Source organism: Haliotis cracherodii, unplaced genomic scaffold (assembly GCF_022045235.1).
Source record: "Haliotis cracherodii isolate W230 unplaced genomic scaffold, xgHalCrac1.p SCAF_8, whole genome shotgun sequence".
In the NCBI taxonomy this organism is placed as follows: Eukaryota; Metazoa; Mollusca; class Gastropoda; order Lepetellida; family Haliotidae; genus Haliotis; species Haliotis cracherodii.
In genome coordinates, this window is record NW_027266341.1 from 3,465,279 (window position 1) to 3,485,685 (window position 20,407).

Below are 20,407 nucleotides of genomic sequence, written 5' to 3' on the forward strand. Positions count from 1 at the left end.
CGTTTATCAGAAAAATGGTTTCATGGGTTTTGAGCAGTAATAGTTTCATCAAAGCCGCGAAATTGTATAACCCCTGCTTCTTTCTATGAATAATTATAATATCCATGGCAATATTTATGTTTTCCTTCTCCATTCAAAGAAATATTCTGTTCTGACCGGTATACCTTTCCGAAAATTACTCCTCAATAAATTCCCTCAGTCGCTGAGAATGCATGCAGCTAGAAGAAATCAATAAGGAGACCGAACACCGGTGAAACTGCCGTAATAGACAGGACGAAAACCCAGACTGGTTGCCTGGGAAAAACATATTGTAGTAATATCTATTCTTAAGGCGATTTATGGGTGGAAAGCTGAATATATGTGAGGAAATATTACGGAACAGTTTCCAGGCTTGGTTTTAGGCAATCGCTACAACCGCATACATGCCCTGAGCGTTGCTCTCTTTGAAACTGTCAGGAAACTGTGTTGGTAGATATTGAACATAATCTGCAGATATATTACTGTCTCCGTCGCCAGACGCGGGGGCCTAATTGGTCAAGTGTATTTTTTCAATCAGATGATACCTGCGATTAATCATCATTTTACGCAGAATTTAATAATCTCTACCGATTGCTTAGTCTTCGTACAATATATTGCATGAATATTGTATAGAATATTATTGACATTTCTTCCCGAAAATATATCGACCTTACACATATGTTCTACGGGCTTGTCAGAATGAGTGGAAACCAATGTGTTACCAGGGTTACGCAAACGATCTGCTTCCAATGTAGAACCAAAAATGGTAAATATGTGTAGCTGACTTTCAAAGGAAAAAATATACAGCTTATTTGTCAACCGACAAAAGTACAATATCACATCATTTAGTAGATTGGCTATATTTCAACAAAACCACAGAATATAATGTCAACATTTGTTAATTGACAGGAATAAAAAAAAATAGTAACTTACAGTTAACTACAGTCGACACACGGTCCACAGTACATAGAATGAGTCGTCTGACACACAGCACTTCATAAAGTCATCCATACCGATCCGGAGTCACTTGCTGAATGACACAGTCGGGCCAGGTGGCCATACTCGTTATCCTTCGTCTGACAGAGGTTCTCAGTCTTTATCTACATCACCTAGAGAACGTGCCAACTGTCAGCATATGTCCCACGAACACCACACAATAATCCCCAAAGTCAACTCGAAATTATCGAAAATGTTATCTTTACAACTACTTAACAAAGTCAACTTATTCAACGCCGGATTAGCGCTGCAATCAAAAGGGGACTGACCGAGTGACCAGAGCTAAATGTCCAAGATGCTTCACTGACCAATTAGATACCGTTGGAGTCTCAATATTGATTCTTCACGCAACGTCGTCATAGTGTAGAGGGTCTCCTGCGATTTTCTGATTGCTATCACCGTGGTTTTTCAAGATTACAAAGCCAACCTTCAGTCACCATGACAAAATCGCCAATGTTTGTGAAACAGTTTACACCTTTATCGAAAGAACATACACTCTACGTGATGGTGCATAACCCTTTGAAGAATCGGTCGAAACGAAGAATGGTAAAGACGTACAACTCCAAACACAATTCGGACGAGAGGGCAATGTGTATATCCGCTTCCACCACATAATAGCTTGTACGACTATGGTTATAATGACTGAAATCCCTGCCCGGAGTTGACTTAACGTATTTGTATGTGTGGTTCCGCGTAACGAGAACGAGTCGGAGGGGGCTTTCCCACCAGAACGGCGTGTGTACCGAGAACAGGGAGTCAACAGACACACTGCTTCAGTCGCCGTATGTACACGATCAGCTTCGGGACTGACTTAGCTTAGCGAGACCATACGAAGCTATATGCGGGGGAAAATACAAAGCATTGCCTTGTTTACCTCAGGGCGCTCCAGAAAAATGTCGAGTGTTTAACAGGCCAGGATTGTATTTACTTTCCAAATAAATCTCTTTCAGAAAGGCAATAAGGTGAGTTAATATCATTTCCGAGGCGTGAATTGATGCAATATATGATCTAGTGGCGGTTTAGTGCCTTACATAATCTATTACCGCTACCACGAAGCGGCTAATATCTAATAACGAGGCATAACGTAGCTCGTGTACAGCCAAGATAACACCGATGCGTGGCACTTCCTTCTCCGCTCAAGAATCACACCAGGCTGATTACCACCAAATAAACATTCGTTCGTTTTAACAGTGCTTTTTCTCGTCCTCTGTGAAACACTGTCGCCTTTGACAAGCGTAGAGTATTTCAAAAGCTACAGATTACAGAGGCAAATACACAACTGTATGTCTGACATATACGTATTTGACCTATTTTCACGCTTGGCAGGGATCTTAATTTCGATACCAAGACGCTCTGTGAGACATAAAAACAAACGTATAAATCTATCGGTGAAAAAAAACACAAACTAAACCACTGATGGGCTATAGTAATGTACTGTTACAACCGAAACATCTCCTTCATGTTACACTGCTATAACATCAGAAACATTAGGACTTTGGGGTATTTAGGTCAGATCCCTTTTGTAGATCCAGACAAAATGTGATGATTTCAAAATGTTATTTTATTCTCTGAAATGCCTTCGCCGGTTTTTATGTTGGTAGTAAACGATTCTGAACTGACAACCAAGATCGTTAGTCCCCACAGAGGTAGAATACCGTCATATTGAGTGTGTTATATGTGGAAATGAATAATTTATTCACATATTTGCTTTCAGATATCAGAAATGGACCACATCGAAATGATTGCATTCAAGACATCTCGTGTTCAAAGAAGAAAAACATGACTGGGTCGTTTGAAAAAAATAGGTTGTACCTTTTTGTTGAGCAAAAATACAAACTTGCTTTCTTTTTTAAAATTATCAATCTTAGTAACAATAGCAAAATGTCTTTGTCGCGTTATCAAAGGCTGCAGTCCTGGTACATCAATAAATAGTGCGTTTGCAGCGTCACTTTAAATTGCCTCATCGTCGGCAAAAAAAACGACGCTTAAGGGACTAACGATTTTATAGATTGAAAACTCGTTCACACAAGCAAAGAGCTTGAACGGTGAAAGTAACAGACCTTTGATCAAAAGCAGTGAGGGGGTTATTTTGAAAAGGAACGAGTTCAGAAGTTCTCGTAAAACGGGGCTGATCTCATTGGAAATGACTATATAAAGTCTTCCTGACATAACTGAGTGCGATTAAAGACTCTTGACAATCTGCTCGAAAAAAAACATATTCCGAACGTGTTTTTGTCTCCCAATTTCCAACCTAAAGGGAAAATCCCTCGTCTCTTTGAAGACGGACGGTAATCGGTGTTGTCAGTGAATATCAAAGTCAAACTGCATAGAATACAATGTGTCAGACACGATGTTGTTCTACATTGTCAAAGTCACTGAAAGTACCCACGAGAATGTCAATACACGTTATTTTGCAATTGTTCGTGTGCTACTGGCCTCAAGCAAAGAATGTAATTTGCGTTCCGTACAAGAAACACGATTGTGCTGAACAAAACGGCAAATTAGGCCATTATTTAATCAACTTAGGCACCGGGAGAGTTCTACAGTGATTTCCTAAGCATTCAGTCAGGTTTCAATCACCAAAGAAAATAGTATTTACAAAACCCAAATCAAAGCTCATTGCATAAATTTTGCCTTTCACAACATGTAAATAGTAAATTACTTGGCTATCGATTATGGTCAAATATTCATTAAGCAACAAAGCGCCTATATAAGTGGTTGCTTTTGTAAAATAATGACGTATTATCGTGTTGAGATTTTTACCAACTGAACAAAATGGACACTATTTAACCGCAGCATTAGAAGAAGCCGTGTGTAAATTCAATATAACTGAGTTTACGCTTGTGGAACAAAAAAATAAAGCTTGACGAAAGAACCGCAGACAACTGGAATATGGGACAATGGATATTGTTATCACATCAAACACGCCGACAAAGTCCCAGGTGTGTGGCCGGCGTTCATGAGATACAGGTAAGTATTACAGGTGAGACACACTGGTCGATGCGGAGGTAATTACGATGGTAATCAATTGCCATTATCCCTCGGACCTCTAGGGACGGAAGCGACAGGTAGAATAGAGCGATAATTCCATAATGGTCACTTACGAAGAAGCATCAAGTTAATTTACGGTCGACGTATTGACTGAGGTGTTACGGTAGAGACGTTGCTACGTCGACCCCATTACGCAGGTGAAGAGACCATGTCCGGAAATTGGCTATATTATTGTTGACAAATGCATCTCATCTCTAAAATTATCCACTAAGTTGCTTTTGTTTGTTTAAGTAAGATACCACCCATTGATATTTACACCATTTGTCCATAATCAAAAAATCGTTCGAGAATACCATCCCCATACATAAATCGCCTAAAATAAAAGCTGCGTAAATGGGTTTGAAGTGAAATACACGCATTTCAGAAAAGCTTAAATATAATTCATATGAACGCAATGTGTTTAATGCATGTGGGCCAGCAATAAAAGTGATTTAAGATTTTAAATATGGCCATTAAATGCTGAAGAGGAGGAGCCATAACGAGCATGTTAAACCAAACGTTTGCTTTTCCATAATGTGTCTTGGTCGATAGAGGCGTGCATTTATATTTAACATGGCTAAGACGGAACTTGCTGTGATGTCGTTCTTTATGAATTAATAACAAGCTGCTCGTGTTTCACGTGCAAATACTGCTGATGCTGAGTGAAATAGACATAGACGGACACACGAATGGCAGGGCTTTTAAATTTTTAATTATTAAGCTGCACTTAGTTTGAAAACAAACTCTTTAAAGATAACGGAGTTGCGTCACATGATATATGTTGATTTCTTTCAAATGGCCCTTGCAATAACAAAACGACGCTTATTAATTCATAAAATAGGTACAAATTTGGATATATTAATACATTGCATATTGGTATCAACAATACATTCACAGAAATGAAATACTTACATCAGGATTATGCCAAGACATGTTACGCTTGACAGTAAGTGATATCGAATTTCTAAAAGTAAACTCAGATTAGTTCGATGATGAAAATAATCACGGCCAATTGTTTTTTTTATTTGATAAATATTATCTTCAAACCCTCCATCAGGTATATGAATTTAATTTGTCAAACACTGAAATTTAGCTCGTGACACTGCGGTACATCGATCCACGCCAAGGACCGCGTGGAGATACAGTGTCACAACATGGCTCAATTTCAACATATGCTGAGTATTAATTAAATATCTCATGCGGGGTTTGTTGTTGAAATGTCAGCTTTGTGCTCTTCCCTCAAAGCGGAGTCAATTTTGACCTTGAACCTGTTTGAATTAGATCCCTTTGTGCATTTGAAGACGGCATAATATTTGTTAATCTACCCTATGGTATCAAATCGATAGCATCAGTTTATAAACTCTGTCTCGCCAATGTTAGATGTTCAAAGAAATATTAGGTTACATTGGCAAAACATTGGATTCGATTGCAAATCATACTGGCTGTTAATAGAATTGATAGCATTGAAGGGATATCAAGCTGACATTTTACCTCATTATAACAGCTACAAGTGAAGAGGATTGTATCATCCTCGAAATAAGGTGAAACGTGAACCTGTCAACTCGGGAGCCATGTCAATCATTACAGAGTTGTTTGACAAGCAGTTACTTTTCAAAGAAATTCTCGCGTGTTTCTTTCAATCACTGGCTTACTAAGACATTAACACCAGCGTGTGTATGAACTTCACTGTGTGTTCACCAACGGCCTCGGGAATATACAAAAACAGTTTAAGTTTCAAAAAGCGCTTAAAATTCAATTTCAAGAGCTCAACAAAATAAAGATAAAATCTATGAATCATCCATGGCAAGTCGCCGTGTGACAGTCAACAACGCAGGGCATAAAGAAACATGTAATTTACATTACCAACAGCTGAGCTAGATAATAGCAAAGGGCGGGCGATAGTCTACTCATTTTGAAATTGACATGCTATTGACAACGTGGCGGGTAAAAGAGCCGTTTTTGCTTCCAACTGAATTAATACAGGGCTCTGTACAAGTGAATTATCCATTCGTTGCTGTCTAACTAAGCCTAAACACCATCTTCCCACACTTCGTGTGACAAGTTCTTAAATTCCGACACGGTAGTTGTCATGTTGCCACTCGAAATTGTTAAGTTGAATATGAATGGTGATACAAACTCGCATCAATTTCGATCGATAGTAATTTACACGACAGGGCTGTCACACACGTGGGACAAAATGGCGCATGCCACACAAGTCATACCTCTGCTACTATTACCGAGTTCGAGTTGAATAAATTCCGCATCTTCAACAACCTAATAATGCTAATCTATAGTCCTTAGGTTCCTGGAAAGAAAATATGAAAACCTTTCTCGTTTTTTGTCCGTGAAGTCCAAAAAGGCTAAAACACAAATAAGCTAAAATATACAACAGCTGTTGTGTATTAGAGTGGCAAATGAGAGACAAAACCCCACGGTCATAAAACAAATATTTATTTATTTATATCTAATAATTTCCACTTACTCAATTTCCTACATATCGTTCAGCATACGACATTTGTTTCGTTTCTAAAGGTCAAACTCGTTGTCGGTTGCACAGATGGTAATTACAGCAGGCCGTGCCACATCATAAATATCAGTTAAACGCACTATTAAACGACTGATTCATACTGCGCATTGATGATATATCAGATGCAAGGGCATTGTATTAGTCTCGTATTAAAGTCCTTGGTCTCTCCATTTCAGTGTCCTATTTGCTCGTCCTCGAAGGCATATGTAAATTTCATTCATACCGTGGAAAATTCTGTATAACGACTCTTTGATCTCGTCCGCTGCAGATATGGGCCTTTGATACTTGACTTCAAAATATATAGCTCTAATACCATTTTTGTTTCATCTTTATTAAATAATGTTGATCAATGGCAAAGTTATCATCCCACTGAAACTTTTTTTAAAAGAATAACACTATCCTCCTACCTAAACAAATAAATATAATTCGTTTTGAGAACAAGGGTTGTTGGATAACATTAGTTAATACACGCTTGTTTTGGCATTGTGATCTAAACGCATAGACAATCACTATGTCTGTTTCACATCTGTCAATCATTATTGACATTCACACGTTTCATCAGCAGTATTGAACCGGCAGCCGTAGATGTGAAATTAACACGTTAACTTCTTTAAAAAACACGGTATTGTAAGAGATGCCAGGGAATCAATGTAAAAGATCTAAATTGAAGCTATTTTAATAAAATTCCTCCCCTTCTTAACTTGTATAAATATCTCGACAGTTCAGGTATAGCCCAGCCGTCGCTAAAGTTCAAAGATAGGTTGAAAATCAATCAAGATTATCGATCTATCGAAGGTCAGGGAGTTCATTTCAGTCAAGTCAATGATCCGGGGGTTAGATCTTGTGAGGAGCGCACATTGGTGACACCTTGTAACTTGTTTTATGGGACTGTGTGTCTGCCTGTGGATAATGGCGGTGCGCGTTCGACAAGCCAATATATGTTTCAAGTTGTCATGGATATAGGCTATATTGCCCCTTGCAGGGACCAGCCGCCGGGGTATATGTCTTGATAACGCCCCTTGTGGGATTTGGAAAAGCATTTGCTGTCTAAAATGCATGCAGATATAAACGTGTTGGACAAGTCTAGTCACTCAAATAACGTCGATAGATGCGGGGCTGCTATATAAACTGCAGTAGCCTTCGTGGTCGAACTGGAAACTGTTTCATTGTCGTAGCACGAGGTTATACACACTTGCAGGGTTCGACCTGGAGTGGATGAAATCTCCCAATGTGATGAAATTGGTTTTCATATTAAATATCGACATATACAGTACCAGTATGATGACTGGCGGGAGCTGGGTGCTTACGTTCTTGAATTGTGGGGCTGGTGTTTAATCAAAGCGGCGGTTGACGTAACGGCTTTGGATATTAAATTTAAGACGTTTAGATGCGAGTTTAATACGGCACATCGAACTTAAGTGCTTTATTTACGACTGATGTTGGTTAAAATCATCCAGGATATGTTCTATTTTCATCCATATATACATTTCAAATTGATGTTGGTAACGATTACATGGACACAGCTTCCGCGGGAATGATGCGCTATCGTAAACAAAGAGTTTTGGCGTAAGAAGTAGAGCCGTTGTAATTCTAGGTGTTTGTCAGATCATGTTTATGTACGTGATTTATTTTAATTCACTTAATTAAGTTTAGATCCAGTTGTTTAAAATATTCGACCAGGGCTGCGTGACCGTGCAACGAGAATGTTTTTGTTTCACGCCACTTACGACAGTATTCAGGGACACACGTGTGTCAGCGGTCAGGGAGAAAAGTCAACGCCAGTCGCACAGTTTGGACATGTTTACCAACTTGATGAAACATATGAGCACTCGTTTGGTAATGTTGATAGATCAAAGGTATAAATCATGACCACTAAAACCAGACCAAGGTGTTAATCAGGACCACTAAAACCAGACCAAGGGTGTTAAACAGGACCACTAAGACGAGACCAGGGTGTTAATCAGGACCACTAAGACCAGACCAGGGTCTTAATCAGGACCACTAAGACCAGACCAAGGGTGTTAATCAGGACCACTAAAACCAGATCAGGGTGTTAATCAGGACCACTAAGACCAGACCAGGGTCTTAATCAGGACCACTAAGACCACACCAAAGGTGTTAATCAGGACCACTAAAACCAGGCCAAGGTGTTAATCAGGACCACTAAGACCAGACCAGGGTGTTAATCAGGACCACTAAGACCAGACCAAGGTGTTAATCAGGACCACTAAGACCAGACCAGGGTGTTAATCAGGACCACTAAGACCAGACCAAGGGTGTTAATCAGGACCACTAAGACGAAACCAGGCTGTTAATCAGGACCACTAAGACCAGACCAGGCTGTTAATCAGGACCACTAAGACCAGACCAGGGTGTTAATCAGGACAACTAAGACCAGACCAGGGTGTTAATCAGGACCACTGAGACGAGACCAGGGTCTTAATCAGGACCACTAAGACCAGACCAAGGGTGTTAATCAGGACCGCTAAAACCAGGCCAAGGTCTTAATCAGGACCACTAAGACCATAAGACCCGACCAGGGTGTTAATTAGGACCATTAAGACCAGACCAGGGTGTTAATCAGGACCACTGAGACCAGACCAGGGTGTTAATCAGGACCACTGAGACCACAGGCCCACCCATTCCCGACTGTGCAACAACGAATCATGACCACCTGTGTGAAAACTCACTACACTGGCAACATTCAGCTGACCACAATACTCGTCCCTTATACACCAACAAACGTTCTGATTCACCGATACTCTAATAACAAAGTCGTTTATTGTTTTATCCCTTTGTCTGACCATGCCACTAAGGCTTAACAGGCTGTCAGCTTTCATTAAGAATGACTGCATAATGTCATCAATGTTGACAGTTGTGACGTCACACCATGCAACGTTTCTTTTACGTGTCAGTATACACTACAACTGTCTACCTCGAGATAAGCATGTACATGGACACATAATTCGATATACGAACAGTCTACAGCAGCACACGCACAGGTAATTACTTGAACCACATCCCACAACACAGTTTAATAAACACTTTGTCTGAAGTCCATTACTTCCTAGGCCTACCAGCCTTACAAGTGTGAAGGGAATTGTAAAACAGGCTAATTGAAATGTACATGAAACCTAGTCCCTTTGCCAGTAGACGACCGTGTCCCTTGATAGCCAGAGTCGCATCAACAGGTGAAATTAACAAAGACCTATTGGCCATCCATATGTTACCTACGTATATATACAATCCCTTGTGTCCCATGCTTGACTGCGTTAATGTTACCGAAAGATTAGAACGCTATCATGAAGAGGTAATCTCAGTAATGGGGCCTTTAGGAATAGACTACATCATGCAAATTCATTTACCGGGCGGCTGTATATAGATTAGCTATACATCAGTCTATAATGAAATGGAGTAGCTCCCAACTGCTATACGTCGTATATTGTCGACAAATTGGCTCCTGGTTGATGACACGAGTGGAATATTATGGCATTCATAAATCGTCATCAAACATGAATTGGCTATATATCGCGATTCAGATAGAAATGTAATCCAAGAGATTCTAGGTGGGTTGCTTTCCAACAAAGACCATAACGATAACATTAAAGCTACCCCATATACAAAGTCTACATATAAAAAATCATTGAAATGAGGGTAAAACGGACCATTTTGGCGTATAAAGGGACCAGTCCTCGTTTGAATGAAAGTACTGGTACTTGTTATAAGGTTGGTTTGAGGTTTTCATTACAAGAGACGTCATTGTACGGGGAGGTGGTGGAGGGTGTGTGTGTGTGTGTGTGTGTGTGTGTGTGTGTGTGTGTGTTAGCCTAGTGGTAAAGGTGTTCGCTTGGTACGCCAAAGGCCCGGGTTCGATTCCCTACATGGGTAAAATGTGTGAAGCCCATTTCTGGTGCCATCCGCCCTAATACTGCTGGAATATTGATATAAGCGGTATAAAACCCAACTCACTATCACTGTACGTGCTGGTTTACCAAACTATCATACATCGTTAATTAAAGACTTTCCTGATTTATTTCTGTTAGAGTCATTAATACAATGGAATAGTGTTACTCCGACAGGCACACCGACAAACTATCACTTATTTACATAACATAGCGTGCATGGGCCCAGTGTACCCCCTTACTCGAAAGACACATATAACGGATCAGGCGTGTAACTTGGTGCCTCCCGTCGTTGTTCACGCCATCTACCAAGGGTTTGCCTGGTCCAGCCTAGATTATGTTTGTTGCTTAACGCCGCACTCAACAATACTCCAGCTATATAACGGCGGTATGTAAATAATCGAGTCTGGACCAGACAAGCCAGTGATTAATATCATGAGCATCGATCCACTCAATTATAGACATGCATCAACCAAGTCATCGAGCCTGGCCACCCGATCCCGTTAGTGGCCTCTTACGTCAAGCATAGTCGCCTTTCACGGCAAGTATGGGTTGCTGAAGTCCAATTCTACCCCGGATCTTTACGAGTGAACTAGATGATGTACGAACCGCAGTGACGTAAAGAAATATTGGAGAGTGCAGCGTAAAATATGTACTCACTCACAATTCGTCACGAACATGGGTGAGCGAATACGGTAATGCGACGATTAGTGCATTGAGCGAGCGTGTTTCCCATTGAGCTCACCGTCGCTAAGAGAATCACACCATGTACGTTTCATTCAAATCAGTTTAGGGTTGAATGCTTGATGAATTATAACGTTCTGTTCCCCGCGCAACATGCTCGTTAGTCTTGTTGCCTCTTTAGCCTCTTCTGTGCCAACGTGTGGCGAGGCCATGTTCGAACCCCAGCGTAAATACCCCGATCGGAAATGGAAATGACTCAGCATTTTGATGAGTGTTAAATTGAAATAGTGTGAAAAATAGATCGAATTTTATGATTTATTGCATTCCCACTGAGCAGCCACGACGAGCAAAGTCAATTGGAGTCGTTTAACATGGAGTGGCAATTGAAAGGGGCAAATTAATCATTTTGTCAATTTCTAGGAACACATTTACGCGAAGGGGAATGCTACCTAGAGTGATAGCGTTGTGTCAATGGTGAATACCCCGGCATAATGTCCCTGACTACAAATTGATAGATACATCAATACATTCATTTCTAAAAGCCAACCTGCATGTGCAGGATTTTAGTCCTGTTATTTGCATGCGATATACCGTGGCTTATTGCTCACGTGCGCATGTCGAATCCCAGCAAGCCACGCTCACGCATGCTCAGTCGACCCCCATGGGACCTATTGGTTGTCGATTACGTTTTTAGAGAATCAAATGGAAAATTGATAATGTAACTTTTGCATGTGCAATCCTGAAATCTGTGATTTAGTTGTTTTTTTCTTCTCCAATTTAATCCCAGTTATGATTTACGGGGGTTCTTGCACATCAAATCGTCAAAACCATTCAGGTGGCAATTTCCAAATGAAGTTATCACGTGATTGACAGAAGAAAGTAATAGTTTCAAACTCTTGTGATTTCAATTTTCCCGGAGCTCGATGCTTCACGGGTGTTCAAACGTAGAAATTCCTCGTATATTATGTTATAGTTCCAAATCCAATAAAGTTCGACTGATTCGCATCGCTCACTCCCATAAATGACAACCAATATATTTCGTAGGCGAACCCAATATTAATTGCACATCAATATATACCCATAGATGTCTGTCTGGTAAAAATAGCGTTGTATATTGATGTCAATATCGCAGCAGTAAGCTAACAAATTCGGCTATAATAGCGGGCGGCACTGGACAAGCTTATTTCATTAACATGCCATTAGTTTCATCATAACAAATGTCTCTCATCGACCCAACACTTCGTGTCGTTAGTTGCATAACAGACAAACTAATTTGGTGAAATTAACAATGTGTCCAATTCATTTGTGATCGAGAACCACTGTTGCAATATACAACTGGGAATGTAATAGATTTCAGTGTCGGTGATATTGACAAGCCTGCACAACGATACATACAACGTACAACATTAACAAGATCACGTCAATCTGGTAATGAGAGGGACAGTTTGCCTTGTGTAGCAATGTTCATCACACAAAGAAGCTCCAGTGTTAAAGATTTAATTTGTACCTCCTGTGCGACTGAAGCGTCGAAATGGATTGCTGTCAATCAATATTCGTTTTCAGAGCGCATATGTACAAACCTTGGATAAACTCATTTCACCCGACTGCTTAGATTTGACAAATAGACACATACGTCTTGGCAGATAGTTTGTCGATACATATAATGTCTTGTTGCATCTGATAGCTCTTTCTGGCATTGTAATTTCTCTTAGTGATGCTTCTTTGATGTTGGGTACATAAACTCGACAGCCGTGATGGGCGTTAATTATTCATTGATGAGACACCGAGAGTGAACACTGAAACACGTTTAGTCCTATCATACCAGATTCGAAATCCCAGCTTTATTTGGAAGATCCTCTTCCTAACGTTCGCAATGCCAATTCGTTAAAGGTTAATATTTTTCCTGTTACTTTCACCCGTGTGGCCAGTGGCGGTAATTACACTCGCGCTCAGCGCTTGACCGCAGGTGGACAGTGGTCAATGATGCCCTTTGCCAACCTATCAACCCCCGATTAGGACTTGTAACAGATCATATTGACCACAAATGTCTTCGCTTTGTCAGCTGTGAAATGACATTTAATGGCTTATTTCAGTAGCTGCACTCTACATGAACAGAGAATGAAGAAAGCTCCCTACAGCCTTCTCATGGAGCAGACACGATAGACGGTGGGTGATCACGGTGTTGGGGAAATGCATAAGCGGGAGTCGTATATACACGGCCCTATAGGGTAGCACAGAACGATCGATACACCTCATTCGGGGACTTTTAGTTCCGATCTCCAGTCCACTACAACATGGATGTGGACACGGATAAGACAAACACAATGTAATAAGTCATAATAACAACCCTGTGTGTTTAATCACATAAGGACCAACTGTTACACCTACTTTTCGAGACACGGAATACATCTGATACCGACCAAGATAGTCAAATGAAAAAAGACACACATAGTTAAAAAACCCCAACTTAAATGCAATAACGCCGAGAGAATCGACCACGAAGCTAGCATTACCTACCAGCGCAAACAGCCACGATAATAAGGTTGTAAATCGAGTAATTTCTCCGAGAAATCAAACAGTTATATCTTCTCGTGTTGCTCGGGGGACTTCTGGTTTTGTCCTTGCGTGCTGTGCTGAGTTCACACCAACTGCTTTAATAAACGCTATATCGAGTTTTCTCCTCGCAATAAGGCGAATTATTGGTGATACGATTATGAATCAATGATCTGTAGACGCCCTACTAGTCTTCAATCTACCCTAACGAAACATATCCTGTAATGAACGCGAAACAAAACAATATGCTACCATGCGATAACTGAGATCCAAAAGATTCTTACAAGGCGAAAAGGAAATTGGGTTATGACAACGATCAAAGAATTTAATGCTTCGCTAAATTCCTTTTCATCATTTTTGAAACATGAAATAAGGTTTGCAGAGGTCTACCAACATAGAAGATTTTATGGAGACCTATCGCGGATGATAGATTAGAAGTACCCAGTACTCTTGTATCGCATCACATTGATCTTGATGGATTACGATTAAAATACATTACCTCCTCAAAAAACAAAGGATAAGCTCTGAAATAAACACCGACATTGCATGCATCAAGACATTTAACACGTCAGTACAGCTCTTACTACTCGAGGCCTACCATCAAAATGCACCATTTGCCAAATATGTTTTTTCCAGCAAGTCCTCAATCTTGTTTAGCTGTTTTGTCATCCTATTCAATTGAACCCAGGATATTGAATGTTACGGTTTAATTTCCTCCCTAACATCCTCACATGAAAGGCAATTCACGATCCAACTTTAATTTTATCTACCCACACAGTAAGGAAATGATTAAGCACTCACTTCGATTCAAGTTGTACATCCATCCACGAACTGCCTGTCGCGCACTAGGCCCGCGTACACTCAGTGAGAGATATCAAGTACAGCCGCCGTTGTATATTTCAAGCATGTCTATTGCACCGAACAACACCTTGTCATCACTCCTTAAATTATGTGCAATAAACGTAATCCAATTACATTGGGACTGATTGATGACCTGTCAACACCTACATGTACATAACAATAGCATCTGTGTATAATACCCCAGATATGCCAGAGCAGCGAGAAACACTTCTGTCTTCCATGAGTGACAGACGCCGACTGACTGACTACGGGGGCATTGAAAAACATCTGCTCCGCGAGTTACGGCGAAGCGAGGACATTTCTCTGACCTGTCTTTACCATATTAATATACAGGTTGCTTCCAGCGTTTCCATAGCAACAGCAGATACTTAGTAACAGAACTGTACATTTCCTTCATAAAGTTTATCACAGCCTGTTAACTACAATTAGAAGATATTTCCCAGTGAGAGCGTTAAAAACCTTCAGAAATCAATGAAACGTGATTTGCAACCTTCGAAGATAAAAAGTAAAACCAAGATGATAAAACTAATAAAACATCTGTAGCGCTTCAGTAATGCGATATCCCACGTAACAATCACTTACACGCAACGAATTCCTGATGATGAGTAACACTGTTAGAATAGATGATCAATATAAATCGTGAATGTTTTTAATTTGAATCTGAAGAAAATGACACCCTACCGCTGGCTCCCCCATCAGACTATGACAAGCCCTCGCTAGTGTTTGTGGCTCGTTCAGTAACTCACGGACTGTCAAGCCAACGAAACCCCGTAGCGACTACAACTCACATGGAAACAAGCCTCAGTTAACTAGGAGGGCTTAAAATTCTGCTCTTCAGCTTGATAACCCAAGACGATGGACAGAGGACGTCTTCCCGTTGACTTTGAAGTCGCTATAGTGAATACGTTGTGGATTAAGCCTCGTTTCTCGATATCAATTTGTATGCATTATTTATGGTTCGGCGTCGAAAGTCCCAAATAATCGAAGAATACGGAACCTATTTAATACGCAAGATTACCCTATCTCAGTGATTTGATTGGGTGTCTGGTGGTATGAAGGGCAATTTTTTAGTTTCGTGGCATGGTCGGTCCATGTTGCATAACATTCGAGGTTGAGAGTTCAAGTTCCGATGCTTCCTAGAGCACCGATAGATCCGGTATTAAGGTGATGAGTGATGTATGTTATCAATATCTGCCATCTTCTGGGTAATCCATGCTAACTAATCCTCGGATTAAGGGATAAACGATTAAAGGGAGGACACACGATTTACTTTGCCAGGATTAAGCTTCCATTTACAGTAAATCACCTTGGTTTTATCACAGAACACGCGAATGACATTGCTATCAAATTCAACCAACAGGTGTGAAATTAAATACCCAAACACATTTCATTGCATCCATAAGAATACACAGACCAATGTACCACTTTCACTAGCTATTACATGATATCCTACACTGGCAATACATTTATCCTCGTCGAACCGTTACGCCGAAGAAGACAAAAAGATGAACCCGTTCAGAGGTAGACTTCGCTTCAAAACGTTAATGATATTTTCACATATATATATTATCGAATAATTTATCAAGGTTCATACAAGCCGATAACATACAGATGTAAGAAAAATCATACAATTTTAAAAAAGTCGGTAACGAATAATAATTATCTTTTAATTTAATCATGTTAACATTCGTGTAAAGCTCTTATTATGACTACCAGTAATCTCTTACTCCCCGACAAGCATGCGGACACTTACCGTATCAGATCTCCAGCCGAAATGATGAAGATAGAATTCCGTGTAATGAATAATAAAGAAAGAACACTTGTCCAATGTCTCTTGTGGTAAAGTTCACGAGAGCGCTCGCTGTATATACAACTCGCCACTGAGCGCCCAGCTAAAAGAATGGCTCTATCATTGCTCTAAATTAGTCCAGGCCCTTCCTCTAACGGAGCTTTCATTGACTGGAGCGAATCAGCCAGCGCTCACTATGACAGTGGTTCGCATCAATGACACTTGCATTAGCTGTTGGCAGGTCGCGACAAAAAGACCAGCAGGGTAAAAACCTTAATCCATCTCCTAAAAATAACACCTTTCACGCTTACCTCCCTTTGTTTACCTCTTCTCAGTGGGAGGTGTTATTTTCACTGCGGCAGCCGCCATTGTTGCACTGTCACAGCCGAATGCGCCGGAGAGGTCTGGTCTTGGCTGGTAACAAATTGCAATTTGGAGGACTTTGGGAATAGATTGATGACAGTTAAAAGAGTATTTCACTAATCAACTGATTGTAGCCGCTAGGTATTTACACTGATATGTTTAGGTAAAACAATGCAGATAGGATGTTTGTTTAAAAATAAAAGTGACATTCGAAAACTCAATGAGCGTAAGGATTTACTTGTTATTTAGAAAACAAATCCGTGTCCCCAACTTTTTATACACGTGTTTGTTTTAATTCCAAGGCAGCCCTTGGCACCTGTGCGACGATGACTGACAAACATTTCATGAATAGACATGTTTTAGGTTTTGAATCAAAGTGGTCGTGTTGATTTTAAGTTTATGCCGCGCCACGAAATCCAAACGATAATGGTAAAATTGTGTATTATGAAAAATAAATAATTATCATCTGCTGTGCATAACAACACGAGATTAAAAGGACATTTTACCGAATAAATAAATCTCTTCGGAAGAAAAGAATATTTGCATTTGGGAGAATATTTAATTTTTTACGCATCATGACAAATGCTTGTTACGTTTATGGGTTTGGTTTTCTGATTAATCAATACTGACCTAAGTTTAAATGACGTTGATCACGTTTTGTTCATTTCCTTTAGTGACAGGCTTGTCATTGGAAAACATTAAATGTCGTTGGAAGTAATATGTATTAGCTTTACGGAATCAACTATCGAGAAGCCAACCGCTGATTAATACACTTTTTGTTTATCATCAGCGTGAGGAAAGAAGATAAATTTCAATTTGAAATTGAAATGATGCTTGTGAAAAAAGCAACATACCGTTCTAGGATCATTTCAATTAAGTTAACTGGAAACTCATTTTTCATGTAGTGAATTCTTTCCATAAAAAGAACTGTTCTTTTTACTCGTGTAGAAAAGTGTTGTTTTTCAATATGTAAACCCAATTACATTGTCAGTAATGAAAAATCGACATAAAGGAATAGCGCAAGCAGATGTTTCCTGCGAAGGTACTTTTTAAGTTAAGTATTTTCCTGTTCACCAACTACCTAGGTCGGAATCTTCCAGTGAGAGAAATCAGCTTAGTGGTGATTTAGTCATCTCTGCTTGGAAAACATCCTATTAACGTAATCGACATGTTTTCACAAACGTCACGTGTTCCAGAAGTAAGTATGCATTTTCAGTAATCTAATACATAAGAAGGTATCAATTGTTCAACTGATTTTTTTACCTCAACAGATAATTGTCAATCGAATATATGCCACACATTGCTGCAAGCATGCACGGAATACAGAACCGATATAAAATAAAATACTACTGTGAATCGCCCTGACTGTGATGAATAGTATTCTACAAATACACATTAAAAAAACATAGTTTTTTTAAAAAAAAGACTGTGCTATCCCGACTTCAAGCTGACATCTAAATGTTGCAGAGATTAAGACATGTTGGACGCTGCGTCTATACCAAGAGCGATCGTTCGCGGGGCTACTTAAATTACGAAAAATACATGTTAAACAAATACGAGATAGGAAGGATCCTTGTATCAGCCCCGTGTCTTTTATTGCCAAATCATGCAAATCTACCCCCTTTGAGTGCAGGCGCTTCCTGAACATGAATCATTAGGAAAAAGAGGATTTGCAGGTTATTCATTCAGCGCTGATACAAAGTATCAATTGCCAGAGATCGAGCAAGCACGCGAGCGAATCCCAAACCACGAAATTACCGGTTCGTGATTTTGAATAAAGCAGATGCCTTAGTTTGGCGCTCCCAGATCAACTCCTAAATACTCGCAGTGGGTATGGTATTTACATAGACACGCCTGGGTAATCCTTCGTCCCAAATAAACGTAGTTATGAACAATTACAGCTATCTGTCATTTTAGCCTGAATTATATTCGAACATGATACACGAGTGTAGCAGTATTTCTGTCGGCTGCACCAGGCAGTGCTAATGGTGTCATTAGGGCTTGCACTCACTATCCTTTCTTTATCTGACATGTACGTGGGACGTTTATGTAGTAAGTTTGCGTCAGCGGTGTGTTTGTAAAATGCTCTAAGAATGAAAATAAATATTATTGTACCAGAGCTGTTATAGTATCGTGGAATTGAAATGTTCAACCCGCGGATCGATGGCTTTTAATGTCAGAACTGATCAAAGCTTACAACGGAAGTATCGCACATATTCAAACACACTTGTTAACAGCTTGTGATATTGTGGCACATAACGTCATATTATGATTAACACAATGTTACTTCAAACAATACACGGACTTGTCTTCCGTTTGTTGATAGTCTCACAATTTACACACACTATATTTCCCATGCACATGTCACCTCCTACAGCTAACCAGTTGAAAGGAAGAGTAAGATTTTTAACTACCGGGGGCAAATAGTTGATGATTCGTGTTCACGTCAAACTGAAGGTCAATGTCAAAAGTGACATCCTACCCGACCGCTATATTGCTTTTCTCCATATGTTTTTCTCGTTTGACCGGAGAAAAAAACAACCTTTTCAGCATCTAATCCCAATGCATTTAACTATTCAGGGATTGATACGCGTACGGAGCATTAAACAGATAAGAATTTATAACGAAACGAAACTCAGTTGCGTAGAGATGTTATTTTGAAATGTGGAACGGAAAATGTCTCGCGTCCACACCTTTGCGCAGAATGTTTCATGTGTAATTAAGACATTGACATTCAATTTAGGAAATTGACTCCTATCGATTGCGCGACGTTGTTCAAGGTTGACACTCACTGATTAAACATTTCTTTCGCCACAGCATACAGTTGTACTTTTCTATTTGACGGTTGCACACATATTTAATCTTCAAGGTTAGTTCAGTAGCGAGATCTTATGATTAAATCAGAAAACAGAATCTTAATCGTTATTGAATTTCGTCTGGACAGTTAGGCGATTATCCACAGAGCAAGCTGGCGTTATCAACTGTTCTAATGTTTACATTAAATATTAATAGTGTCGACAAATACCATGCATTGCTTTGCCAGAATCGCGTTGGAAATTCCTTTGTTCAGTCTTCTTTAAACATACTTATTCAATATAGAAGGCTCGCTAGTAATGCAAGGGTGTTTACATAACAGAGATGAGTTAGTGGTGTCCCTATGATCATTTGATATGGATTATTATGCTGTCTCTGAAATCGAAAGCATCGGTAAAACCCCTACACGCATGTGTTTGTCGAGCGACACGTGTTCCCATGTGAAATGTAGTCGCGTCGTTGGTGTTGTACTCGTTGTACTCGTTGTACAATGCTTCAATAGAAGATGCAGCGCTGCGTTAGCCACCATCTTTAATGATATTATTGCACAACTACAAAGATGTGGAAGCAAACTTATCTCTTATTGATAATAGAAAAAAATCTTTATACCGGCAACACGTGTGATATCTATTACAGAAGAAAATTACTAAGCGAAATGGAAGCCCACTGGTTATTGAATGTCCCTTTGTCGATCTTTTAAATAAAATATTTATCCCGTATTGTCTTATCGATTGAGGCTCCACTTTTGAAAGCACTTGTTTGTTGATCCTAAAACGATTGTCCTAAATATGTCCCCATCAGTGTCATAATCTTGAAACACATTTCATTTCCACAAAGAACATCTTCGACAACCAGGAGACCATAAACGTG

General features: G+C 39.8%; 1 protein-coding gene across 6 annotated transcripts in view; it reads right to left on the reverse strand.

Moving 5' to 3' along the window:
• Positions 1–20,407, reverse strand: part of LOC139450130 (protocadherin-9-like) — a 129,308-nt gene that overhangs the window by 19,635 nt on the left and 89,266 nt on the right. For 2 of the 6 annotated variants that reach the window (XM_071231783.1, XM_071231785.1), the window contains one exon: positions 16,672–16,774. The exons of 1 other annotated variant lie outside the window; for it this stretch is intronic. The gene's annotated coding sequence lies outside the window, so the exon portion shown is untranslated. Of the gene's footprint in view, positions 1–951; positions 1,255–14,511; positions 14,773–16,324; positions 16,445–16,671; positions 16,775–20,407 lie in introns of those variants that run through there. 3 more of the 6 variants (XM_071231786.1, XM_071231787.1, XM_071231784.1) reach the window with 3 other exon arrangements.